Source organism: Chrysochloris asiatica, unplaced genomic scaffold, assembly GCF_000296735.1.
Source record: "Chrysochloris asiatica unplaced genomic scaffold, ChrAsi1.0 scaffold00006, whole genome shotgun sequence".
In the NCBI taxonomy this organism is placed as follows: Eukaryota; Metazoa; Chordata; class Mammalia; order Afrosoricida; family Chrysochloridae; genus Chrysochloris; species Chrysochloris asiatica.
In genome coordinates, this window is record NW_006408524.1 from 16,430,057 (window position 1) to 16,441,815 (window position 11,759).

The 11,759-nt window shown below is 40.5% G+C and overlaps 1 pseudogene; it reads left to right on the forward strand.

The window, feature by feature from the left end:
* The window catches only part of LOC102829490, a 52,428-nt pseudogene extending 42,902 nt beyond the window's left edge, over nucleotides 1–9,526 (forward strand).
* The last annotated feature ends 2,233 nt before the right edge of the window (nucleotides 9,527–11,759 follow it).

An 11,759-nucleotide genomic window follows, 5' to 3' on the forward strand; every position in this document is an offset into this window, starting at 1 on the left:
ACAGTTCTACTCTGGCATATATGGGATCATCATAAGTAGAAATTGCAGGGTTCTCCTTTGACAAAGGAAAGCATTCTTGAAAGCAGCAGCAGACAGGATCTTCCACAGGCCTCTCAGACTCTCCCAAACTTAGAGCAGCAGTGACTGATATGAAGATAGGCTATTGCATTGCTGGCACTGTGGTTAAGTGCCATCAAGTCCATTGCAACTCCTAGCGAGCCTGGATAGGGTTTCCAAGGGGCGAATGGGGTGTGGGTTTAAACTGCCAATCTTGTGGTTAGCAGTCCACTGCTTATTCTACAGCATCACACCAGGACTCCGGGCTATTGCATAGCTGGTGAGAAATAAGGATCCAAACTTAGTTTGAGTAGTAGCAAACTGCAGCGTTCACTTCCAGCTTCTATATGCCTGGGTGAGAGGCATGGCTACCACCAATGGGCTCACGCCAGGTGAAGAAGGGGGCTAATCTTGGCTTAGAAAATAAATTCTTCAGTATTGCAGAAATCGCCTTTGGCTGTACGCATGAATTGAGTTCTCTTCCTACACACAATAGAGACTGCAATCTCTAATCTAAGTAAACAACTTTATATGCAAAATCCATCTAATTGTTTACCTAAAGTTTCCCTTCTCCCTTTATCTGGACCTAACACATTTGACAAAGGTCCTCTATAATCTCTGAGAGAATTCCACTGATGCATTATTGTGAAGGCTGATCAAACAAAAAGAAATCACCTAACATGTTGTTGTTGTTGTTGTTAAGTACTGTAAAGTCGGTTCCAGATCATAGAGATCCTATACAGGGTTTCCAAAGAGCAGTTAGTGGTTTTGAACTAATGACCTTGTGGATAGCATTTCAGTGCTTATCCTACAGTGCCACACCAGGACTTCAACATGGTAAAACATAGTAAATCAAGGGAAACACATGATTTAAAGGTCAATGCTTCCCTGTGGCGGCCAGGAAAATGCACCACTCATCCCTCTTGCTCCGTGAGCATCCCTGACTGAGAGCCCCAGTTACTGCCACTGTGATTCCTCCACTCGGATGTCCCTCCTCCCGATGACTGCTCTAGGAATGACTACTCAATGGTGAAGATGCACTCCTCATATGGAGCAAGGGACTCCGCAGGAGGCTGGCTTAAGGACTCCCCATCATCCTTGCCAAAGCTTTCTCGGAACATGCTGCAGTCTGAAGATCTCCATCTGATTCTATTTCTCCCCCCAAGTCACAGGTGTCAGATCACCTGGGTGGAAAGGATTTCTCACCTCCTCCCACTCCTTCCCCATTATCCCTCAGAGGCAAACCCAGTTGCTTTCCAGTGAGTCCACTCTAACTCATGGTGATCCCAGGTGTGTCAGAGGAGAACTGCACTGGTTGGACTTGAACCTTTAACCTTTCATTTAGCAGCCGAGCAAGTTAACCATCTGCACCACCCAGGGACTCCTTATTTTTCCAAGGTATTTCCTCTTAAACTTTTTGCACATATAATCATGTCTTCTTCAGGACTGTCCAGAAAACACACACGCCAAAAGGACAGTAGAACATTCCGTTTTCAGGAAACCTGCATCAATATAAAAGGATTGACCCAAGGCCAGGTAAGATTAAATTTAGATGATATGCACACTTACTTAAACAATTTACAGTGGGAGAAATTGAAGTAGGCCTTGTGAGTAGAAGTTAACAATCAAGTTAATCACTTAAACTGGCTAGTCCTTACCAAATCAGGGACAAAAAGAATATATCTAAATGACACAGAGAACAGATCCAGCAGAGTCAATCTGCAGCAGAAGCACAGAAAGAGAATATGGAAGAGACAGGGTAGAATTCATCATCCTAGAAATAAAAATCAAAAAGATATTTTTCCTGATTCCTGAGATGAAAGGGGTCACCTTCCTGCTCAAGATTCTAGGCAGAACAAGAAACAACATGAACTGCAAAACCGTATTTCTCAACAGCTAAAGGCTCTGAGAAAGAAGTGACTCTACTATGAACTACAACCACCATCCACCATGTTTTTTGTTGGTTTACGAGCAAAGAGCAAGACTTAAAGAAGTGCATTCATTTCTGGTTTTGGATAAATCAGTCTAAGAGATTGGATACCAGCTGTAATGTTACTAGGGAACCTATCTGTAGAGTCATTTATTAAGTAACAGTATGATCATCGAGCATCAATTGCCAAATCTCAATAAAACATATGGTCTCTATTTCATGTGTCATTCATCTAGGTCAGTCTAGAAAGTTGGAGGGTATGAACTAATATATATTGTTTTAAAAACCAGATTATTTATTTTTCCTTTTAAAATTTAAATATGGAATCACAAAGGAAGGATATCTTCTTGTTAACCTCTATGATAAGACGTTGTCAATGGTAGTTTAGTGACTAATTACTCAGGAATAAAACAAAAGAGTAGTGAAAACATCATCACCCCCATGATCCACTCAATTCTTCCTAAATACGTGATGTGGCTATTAATTAGTAGCATCTAGGTATAGAAAGTACTGTGGTAAAATACATATAACATGGTGTGTTTGGTTTGGTTTGGTTTGGTTTGCCATTTTAACCAATTTGAAGTATACATGTTAGTGGTATTAGTTGCATTCACAATACTGTACAATCATTACCACTACTAAGGAGTTCTGGTAGCATAGTGGTTACGAATTGGGCTGTGAACCGCAAGGTCAGCAGTTCGAAACTACCAGTTGGTCTGCGGGAGAAAGATGAGGCATTCTGTTCCCATAAAGATTTACAGCCTCAGAAGCCCTAAACAGGGTCTCTATGAGTCAGAACTGACTCCATGGCACACAGCCACCATTACCACTACTATTTCTAAAGGTATTTTATAGTAGCAAACAGAAACTCTGTACCTTTTAAGAAATAGTTCCTTGTTCTTCCTTTCCCTCCCTGTTACTGTGGTTGTTAAAAGTCATTGAGTTGGTTCTGACCCATAGTGACCCTGTATAGGGTTTCTGAGGAACTGCTGGTGAGTTTGAGCAATTGACCTTGCAGTTCAAACCGACCTTATGGTCCAGTGCATTATCCCCTCTAATCTTCTTTCCATCTTATAAATTTGCCTAATTTAGATAATTCATATGAGTGAAATCATGCAATATTTGCCCTTTGGTTTCTGACTTATTCATGCTATCATGTTTTCAAGATCTATTCTTGTCATAGTATGTATTAGAATTTCATTCCTTTCTATGTCGGAACGATATTTTATTGTATGGCTCTACCACATTTTATCATCCATATGGTGATATGAATGGTTAGTTTTCATCATTTGCTTATTGTGAATAATTCTGAGGTGAACACTGAGGTAGCATGACCTGTTTGAGCCTCTGTTTTCAATTCTTTGTGATATAAAGCTAGTAGTAGAAGAGCTGGGTCATGTGGCGCTGTAAGATAAGGACTGGACTGCCAAACACAAGGTTGTCACTCCTTGGAAACCCTATGCAGAATTGTTATGAGTCAGAACTGACTTAAGGGCACTTAACAACAACATAATTGTTGTATGTTTAACTTGTTGAGAAACCACAGAGCTATTTTCCACAGCAGATGAACCATTTTCCATTCCCATCAGCAATGCACAAAGGTTCCCCACAGCCTCATCAACACTTGCTATTTTCCACATTTTGATAATAGTAATCCTACTTGGTATGCAATGTTATCTCTTTATGATTTTATTTCATATTTCTCTAGTGACTAATGATGTCTAGCATCTTTTCATTGTGTTTGCTGGTCATTTGCATATCTCCTCTGGAGAAATAACTATTCAAGTCTTTGTCCACTTTATGATTGGGTTGTTTGTCTTTTTGTTATTGATTGGCATTTCTTGTTGAGGACAATAGAATATGATATACAGGTAGCCCCCAATTTATAACATATTTAAGTTACAATGAACCACACTTACAAACACCCATTTTGTGTGTGTGTGTGTGTGTGTATCTTATCATTAGTAATACAAGGGTGAGTAAAAAACTAGCCACATTCTGCTTATATTAAAATAGCAGTGCACATGAAATGATTCTGTCGAAAACAAGTGACAGTGGATTATGTGGCAAATCATTTGTAAATCAGCCATGGCTCTGCCTATGAAATAATCCATGAAAGACTTGGGTTTCCAAAAGTTTGTGAGAGATGGGTACCAAAACAACTCACGGAAGAGCATAAACAGAAGCGTTTAGAAATCTGCAAACAAAATTTGGACCAATACCTGAAGGAAGGTAAAAGTTTCTTAAAAGAAATCATAACTGGTTATGAGACATGGATTCATCACTACAGCCTGAGAGTAAATGGCAGAGTATGGAACGGAAACATCTTCAATCACCAACTAAGAAAAAGTTCAAAAGTCAACCATCAGCTGGAAAATTGATGCTTACGGTTTTCTGGAATTCTCAAGGGCTAGTATTGGAACACTGTCAACAATCAACAGCACTTTCTATATACAGTGAGATGCTCACTGAAGAGATGAAGCCCAAACTTCAGATTAAACACAGAGAACTGATGTCCAAGGGCTTTGTGATTTTGCATGACAATGCATGTCCACACACCTCTGCCCACACTGTTGACACTCTGCAAAATCTTCATTTTGAGATGTTAAAGCATCCTCCCTATAGTCCTGATCTTACTCCATTAGACTTTCACTTGTTTGGTCCCCTGACAGCAGCCCTTCGAGGACAAAGATTCACCTCTGATGAAGAAGTGAAGACAGAGGTGATCTTCACTAGTGGCTTGCAACTCTGCCTAAAATATTTTCAAATAAGGAAATACAAAAACTTGTTGAAAGATAGACAATGTGTATTGAAAAGCAAGGAGACTATGTAGAAAAGCGATATATTTGTCTTTTATAAAAATTTATTAAATTCTACAGCCAGAGTGCAGATAATTTTTTATTCACCCTGTATGTGGTATAAACAATGCTACTGTACACGACTTACTGATGTTAAAATTCTCATGTCGACCTCCAAAGACAAATAAAGATCATATATATAAAGATGCCAATAATAAATGGCAATAAGAGTGGAAACTAAAAAAAAAAAAAGAAAGAAAGAAGTATATGACCTCTGTCAGAATCGATTTACAATGTGGTCATCAGAGCAGAATGTAAAGGGGAAATGACTTCTGTTTAGTATCATTTGCTTCAAGAAAGAAGAGCTCTAGTTTATAATCATCAGTTCCTTCACTGCTCAAGTTAAACCTTTGATGGACAGGAGAAATAGGAGCTAGCAAACAGATTGTAATTTCAAGCTTTCATGGTCCAGGTATTATCAATAGCTATGAATGCAAGAATTATATTAAAACTGTATGCCTCATTTCACACACCATAGTACCCATGATCATTATGTGAAAGTCTTTTACTTTATAGAGTATATGATTAAAACTCCACACCATTTAGTTGGAGTGGTTATTTCCTGGTGAATCAAATATTCTAATTAATAAGGAGGAGTCTGGGTATGGTGCTATAGGATGAACAATGGACTGCTAACCACAAGGTTGGTGGTTCAAAGCCACAGCTGCTCCTTGGAAACCCTGTACAGGGTCACTGTGTGTCAGAACTGACTTGATGGCATTGTGTGCTGTCATGTTCATTCCAACTCATAGTGACCCTTCAGATGGTTTCTGTGGTGGCTCCGTACGATAAACACTGGATTGCAAACCACAGGGTCCATGGTTCAAGCCTGCCAGCTTCTCCATGGGAGAAAGAAAGCCTCTCCATGGGGGCTTTGTGCTCCCCAAAAGATTTTTAAAACCTCCGAAACTCTACATAGGGTTGCTATAAGTCAGAACCAACTCAAAGGTCATTGACAACAGCAAAAAATCTTTATGAGAACAGAAAGCCTCATCTTTCTCCTGAGGAGTAGCTGGCAGATTCAAACTGCTGACCTTGAGGTTAGCAACCCAACTCATAACCCACAACATTACCAGACCTCCTTAGTATTTGTCTTAGACACACAAAATAATACATTACCAATTCTTAAAGAATTAGGACAAAATCAATTCAAACTATGTTGTTGTTGTTGAGTGCCATTGAATCGGTTCTGACTCACAGTGACCCAGTATCAGGTTTCCATGGAACAGTTGGTTTGTTTGAACTGCTGAACTTATGGTTCACAGTCCAGTGCTGATCTTACACCTGCACAATGACCCTGGAAAAAGTTGATACCTTAGATTCACCTTGGGTGTATTTTCATAAATAGTTATTTAATACATTTCATTGTTTTAAAGTCTATTAGAATTACGTTAAATTTGAAGATTAAAATGTAAGGAAGGAAGGGAGTTAAAGAAAGTATTTATAATTTCTTAAAATATTAAGATATATGAATACTAGCAATGCCTTTTTCATGCAAAGAAAATAAGGGAAGGTGAAAGAGGACTGATCCTAAAGTATAAGGGAATTCTCAGCTGGAAGTTTCCTTTGATCCTATCCAATCTGATCAATGTCAAAAAAGCAAAAATGGCACACTAGGAAAGATCACTCTGGATTCCCCCTGGTATGTCATAGAAGAGGTGTCATCATTGTTACAGGATTGACCCAAAGAAAGGTTGATTCTAGTGACCTCTATTGAATGAATAATAAAAATACTCTAGCTCTCATCTCTTCTGGTTGGCCAGTGCCTAGACTTTACCAGTTTGACTGCCGCCCCTGCATTTGCAGAGGGCTGGTCTTTGGCAAAACTATGCTAATGCAATGTACTCACTACCCTGAAGCTGTGTCAGTTAAATGCTTTAAGTTGAAAATAGCAAGCAACTCACACTGGATGAAACAAGGAGATGGAGTGACTTACATAATTAGAACCCATGGGTAGGCAGATACAACTCCATTATGCTGTTATTCCCTTTCCTGTGTCTTCTTCCATGTGCCAGCTCCTACAACCCCTTTCAGGTTCTCAGCCAGATAAACACAGCTGTTTTTACCCAATACATATTCACAGGAGTACCCACATGTAATGTGGTCAGCTGCCAACCAAGAAGTTAGAGGTTCAAGAAAGGTTTAGCAATCTAATTCTGAAAAATCAGCCACTAAAAACCCTACGGAGCACAGTTCTACTCTGACACATGTGGAATTACCACGAGTTAGAGTTAACTCATGGGCAACTGATTTCCTGTCGTGGTGTTGGAGGAGAATATTAAAAGTGCCATGGACTGCCAAAAGAACCAATAGATCTGTTTTGGAAGAATTGCAGCCAGAGTTGCTCCTTGGAGGCCAGGATGGCTAAGCTTCGTCTCTCATACTTTGGACACATTGTCAGGAGAGAACAGTCGCTGGAGAAGGATGTCATGCTGGGTAAGGTGGAGGGTCAGAGAAAAAGAGGAAGACCCCCAACGAGATGGATCAGCCAGGTGACATCATTGATGGTGTCAAGTGTGGCAGCGGTAGTGAGGTTGGCCCAGGATCGGACATTGTTTCGTTCTGCTGTGCATGGGGTCACTATGAGTCGGTTCCGACTCGATGGCACCTGACAACAACAACAAGATCCACAACATCATCTAGAGAAAGCAAAACCATCATTTCCTAAAACTGAGAAAACATTCCTCAGAAAATTCCAACAAACTCCTAGTTTCATTGGCCAAAGTCTCATTGACCTATTTTGGGGATCATATTCACACTCCTAAACACATTCTAGTGCTATTGATTAGCATAGGACTGAGTTTCTGAGCTAATGCCTAGCAAAAACAATTATATTAAAACAACGATTCTCAGACTTTAGCATGCCTTAGAATTTTCTAGAGGGCTTATTAAAATACATATCATTGAGTCACACTTCCCAGTAGGTCTACGGCAGGCACTGAAATTTGCTTTTCCAAAAAGTTCTCAGGTGATGCTGATACTCCTGGCCCCACAACCATAGTGAAAACCTACTTTGAGAACACAGAAGCTAGGGTGATTTCCCCAAATGAGCAAAACAAGGGACTGAATCATGTATCCTCTGTGTAGTGGGTTGAATAGTGTCCTCCAGAAATTCGTAATCTTTGTAAATATGGTCTTGGTAGATTAAATCAGTTAAGAATATGAAAATTAAATTATCCTGGAATTAGGGTGAGCCCTACATTCAATGACTGGTGTCTTTAGAAAAAGAGGAGAGGACTCAGCCTTACAGGGGAGAAGGCCATCTGAAGACAGACACAGTGACTAGAATAGTGTGTCTACATGTCAAGGAATGCTAAGAAGCTAGGAGAGAGACTTGGGACAGTTACTCCCTAAGAACTTCTAGAAGGAACTAACTAATTAAATTTGAATATTAAAATATTAAAATACCAACATCTTAAAATCAGCCTCCCAGCCTCCTGAATTATGAGAAAATGAATCTCTGTTGTTTTAAGTGGCCCAGTTTCTGGGAATTGGTTATGGCAGCCCTAGGAAATGAGTGCAGTCTGTGGTGACTGTGAGGAGCTCCCCAAGTTGCATCTGGGTTGCGAAGCCCTCTATATGAGTTTTTGTTCTTTGTGACAGGCACTGCTGATATCAGTACAAAATATTAATCTGGGCCTATGGTGCTGCCTCTGTGTACAGCAAAAGAGAAATGACCTTGTTTCTCTTCTGTCTCTGGCCCTGTCTCCTCCTATGCACATACCACGTACCAGGCAAGTGCTGAGTGCTTGGCTGACCCACTTGTCCTGTATGTATGTCGGGGTCTAACTGGCTCACTCCCAGTTCTTGTCACGCCTTTACATGAATCACCTGGGGGTTCTTCTGTCATTGAAGATTCTGGTTTAGAAAATTTGGGGTTGATCCTAGGATTTTGCATTTCTGACAAGATTCTATTTGCTACTGATGCTGTTGGTTCACAGGCCATATACTAAGTGTTGGTGGTAGTGGTTATGTGCTGTGGAGTCGGTTCCAGCTCATAGCGACCCTGTATAGGGTTTCCAAGGCTGTAAATCTTTATGGGAGCAGAAAGCCTCATCTTTCTCCTGTGCATATTGAGTAGTAGGGTTTCAGACACATCCTCATACTCTCTCCTCCCTGGTCATGTTAATTCTCCTTTCCAAAGCATACTCAGCTCTGTTCCCAGATTCCTTTTGTGGGGTATTTCATCCTGCTAGAAAAGCTAGAAGCTCTTCAGTATACCTGGGAATAACCAGAAAGTGCATAACCGTGCAACCAGAAAGTGTTCAACTGCTCACCGAAAAGCTGGTGGCTCCAGTGTACCCAGAGGCCCCTGGGAAGACAAGTCTGGAAATCTGCATCCAAGCAGTCACTGCCTGAAAACCCTTTGGAGCATAGTTTGACTCTGAAATACACAGGATTTCCATGTGTAAGAATCAACTCCGTGGTAACTGGTTTTTTTTCGCTTGTCTTTTTAGGGATGCCCTCGGTGCCTCCATGGGAGAAAGACTTGGCCATCTGCTTCCGTAAACACTACAGTCTGGAAAATCTTGTGGGGAAATTTTATTTGGTCACAGGGAGTCTCTATGAGGATAAAATCATCTTGATGATCCCTAAAAACAATAACAATCGACAAAAGGAAGCCTACCTTAGGCAACCTCAAGACCCATCGTTAGGACTCAGGAAGCCAAAGATGCATTAATGCAACATATGGGTCCAGGAGTCTCCAACTGAGTCAGCATCCTCTGGGCTGAGTGATGGGCATCAGCAAGTTTTTCCATTAAATGGTCAGTTGAATTGAGGGGATTTTTTTTTTTTTTTCATTTCAATAGCATCCCTCTTAAGAAAGCCTTCAATCACATTGTAGTGAACAGTGCAATTTGTTACCAAAATATCATGGCATGAATAATCTCTTTGCTCTTCATGCACTAGAGCTGTTCTGGGAGGGAAATGTGTCAGCTGGGAGTGATGAAGGGATTCATCACGGTCCTCATCCTTCCCATTTGTCTATTCTTTGCTTAAGATGTTTTATTTACAAGCCACAGGAGACAGTGGAAATGAATCACCTCCAAGTCCTCTGTGATGGCAATGAATTATACTCATGAGAAACGATCGCAACTAAGGAAGCCAGGAGGGCCAGGGCAGGTAATCACAGTGTAATTATAGCATTAGACCAAACAGCATTGGGCCAGGCCACATGATGGATGACTCTTCTGAAAAAGAGGAGGGTACAAGTACTTGGCAGCAATGGGCAAAGCTGCCTTCTGATCATTAGACTTCAAATTGGATTATCGCAAGAATGAGACAAAGTATTTCTGGGAGGCTACTTAAAACATGTGGCATGCTAAAGCAACGGCTTGCTAAATGCTGCAAGTCAAAGAAAGAGATAAACAAACCTAGAAAAGGCCTGGTTACTGTACCCTTTGGACTACCTCCTGCAACTCTAAGAATCTCATGGGCAAAAGGAAATGCAAGTGAAGGAAGTGGATGTTGGCCTATCACAGGTGTTGAGGAGAACAGTATTTCAACATCTTAGTCCAGTACCAATTGTTCAAGAGCAAGGAGAGGGGGATCAGAGTAGGAAAAGAGGGCCTATCAACCAAAACACCAGAAGAGTGAAAAGGGCTACAAAGTTGACTATCCAAGTGAAACAAAAGCAGAAAGGATGACTGTGAAGAGATCCTGTGTGGTATTACTATCCAACATGAAAGCTCAGGTAGTACAGTCTTTACGGACTGTGCATTTTATATACTTAGTGACTGATGCCAATTCTACATTCAATGGAAAATGGTACTCTTATGAATAGCCCTTTTGATTATGAAAGGCAAGGCTTTGGCATATTCTGGGAAGAGAAGTTTAAGGCAAAAGTGAAGATAAATCACTCTGCTTAACAGTGAAATAAAGATCTTGGCTATTTAATACGATGTAAAAGGCCCCTGGATTGAAAGGAAAGAAGAGAGAAGACAGTGATTCCTAATGTACAATTCGAAGTTGCTTCATGTTCTGAACTATAATCCCTATGATATCCCAAATATTTTAGTAGAGTCTATTAGATCCAACCTGTCTTGTATTAATGATGGCTTGTGGGAGTAATGAAAAATGTGCTGTGTTCACAATTGAGCAAAGTCAGTTCATCTCTTATCCCAGCTGCAGTGTATGAGCTAATGGATTACTAAGGGGTAACAGGAAATCTCAGAATGGGTGTGGGTGGGAGAGGGTGGGGGTGATAAATATCCAAAATATTACCCAGCTACTCACAGCTTATTTAAGGCTTAAGCATTTTTATTTGGCTTGTTTTTAGTAAATGATATCTGCAGCATCACAGTTTTGATAGTTGGATGGTTAGGCAGCACTTGACCAGACTGCTGCAGCCAGGGAGACTGTGTAGCCATATCTCACCAAAGTGATGCATTGGGCCCATGTTTTTAAATACTGGGGAATTGGATGAGTTCAAAGAAGCCTTGATGGAACAGTGGGTATCCACTCAACTGTTTACTGAAAGATCAGTTTGAACTCACCAATCACACCATGGGAGAAAGATGCGGCAGTCTGCTTCTGTAAGGACTTCTGTAGAGACTTGGAAATTTTATGGGGCAGTTATACTCTGTCCTTTAGGGTCATTGTGAGTCTGAATAAACTCAACACAATGGCTTTGATTTTGGCTTTGGTTGTCCTCAAGTTTACTTCTACTCATGATGACCCCATGGGTATTAGAGTAGAACTGTGCTCCATAAGGTTTTCAATGACTTGGTTTGGGAAATAATACACTAGGATTTTCTTCCAAGGTGACTCTGGGTGGATTCAAACCTCCAACTTTTCAGTTAGTAGTCCAGTGTTTTAATTATCTGATTCACACCAAAGTTGTTATTGTCAAGTCAATTCTAACACATAGCGATCCTATATTGTTGTGAAATGCCATTGAGTTGATACCAACT